The following is a 1,476-nucleotide window of genomic DNA, read 5'->3' as shown; positions in this document are numbered from 1 at the left end:
TGATCATACGCTCATCTTAGTAACCGGAGCCCGATTCGCTTGGCGAAGGTAAACTAACAATTTTAGTCATTGTAATCAATGCCCGATTCGCTTGGCAACAATTCATTGGAACAGTAGCACGATTTGGTTATATACATGTTTGGTTATGATTTGATTGATTACTATCACATGGTTGGTTTGTGCATTTCTCACTTATCATTTATCAATTATCTATCATATATATATTATTATTTGTTGTGTCAAAATTGGTGATCATCTCACTCAACATGTGTTGTTGATAGAACTCCATTTTCTACGCATATGCAAGTTGCTTGAATTGAAGTATGGATATTTAGTCAAGGCCATAGGTTATAATGAAAACGATCGTTAAATCATGTTTATAACCATTTATTGAATTGTTTTGTAACGTTTGTAAATGTGTGTGTATATTTGAATTAAAATAATTAATTAGATATTGTCACTTTTATATTATGATAGTATCTTCGAGCTGTGAGCAATCGGATCACGCCCCGGCATTTCCGCCTTAGGTTGGGGTGTGACAATCACCAATAACCCATCTCCGATGGTTATTCCTCAAAACCAAAATGGAAGAACGTTTGAGGTTAGAACTAATGCACTCCATTGCTTACCAAAGTACAAGGGTCTTGCAACGGAAGAACCCTATTTTCACTTAGAGGCATATGATTCTATTTGTAACACGATAGGGGGTCAAGGTTTTTCTCTGGATGAAGTTAAGTTGGTTTTATTCCAATTCTCGTTAGAAGATAAGGCAAAGAGATGGTTCTACACTTTGCCTTCCGCATCAATTTACACTTGGGCCGAGATGCAACAAAGGTTTTTAGAAGAGTTTTATACGGCCCAAAAGACTAATGATCTGAGACGAAGTTTGAGAAGCTTCCAACAACAATCGGGTGAAATGTTTCATGAAGCATTTGAGCGATTCAATATGATGATCAAGAATTGTCCTCATCATGGTTTAGCTCTTTGGGAGTTGCTAAATGCTTTTCATGAGGGGTTAAATGCCGAAGATGAGAGGGATCTAATGTCAATCACAAATGGTACATTAGTAACCAATTATGAATAAGATTATTGGGCATTTTTGGAGCAAATGTCGGTTACATCAAAGAGAAAATCTCAAACCGCAATAAGAGCAACGACGGCAATTGAAAGAACACATGTGCATGCAGTTAATAATGATACACCTCAAGCTTCCAATCAAGTGTATGATGTGTGCACGAATTGTAATGGTTTGGGACGGTGTGGAAGGACAAGTTGAAGAGGTAAATGCAATTCAAGGCCAAGGAGGTGGTAATCGAAATTATAACATGAACTCAAACACTTATCAACCCGGGTTGAGAAATCATCCAAATTTTTGATATGGAAATCAATCAACTCAACTCAATCCTAATTTCCAAGGGACTTCTCAAACCCACTTTATTCCTCGTTAACAATAATTCAATCAAGGAAGTCAAGGTT

At 36.9% G+C, this 1,476-nt stretch overlaps 1 non-coding gene across 1 annotated transcript; it reads right to left on the bottom strand.

Moving 5' to 3' along the window:
- Positions 1-871: 871 nt before the first annotated feature.
- LOC143590126 (small nucleolar RNA R71) lies at positions 872-978 on the bottom strand. The gene has a single exon (XR_013145411.1). It is a non-coding gene; the product is annotated as a small nucleolar RNA R71 (small nucleolar RNA).
- Between the last annotated feature and the right edge of the window lie 498 nt (positions 979-1,476).

This window comes from Bidens hawaiensis, unplaced genomic scaffold, assembly GCF_021521415.1.
Source record: "Bidens hawaiensis isolate Kalapana, Puna unplaced genomic scaffold, B.hawaiensis_p1.1 tig00001597_1, whole genome shotgun sequence".
Lineage (NCBI taxonomy): Eukaryota > Viridiplantae > Streptophyta > Magnoliopsida > Asterales > Asteraceae > Bidens > Bidens hawaiensis.
The sequence above is the reverse complement of the archived record's forward strand: the minus strand, read 5'-3'. Positions and strand labels throughout refer to the sequence as shown.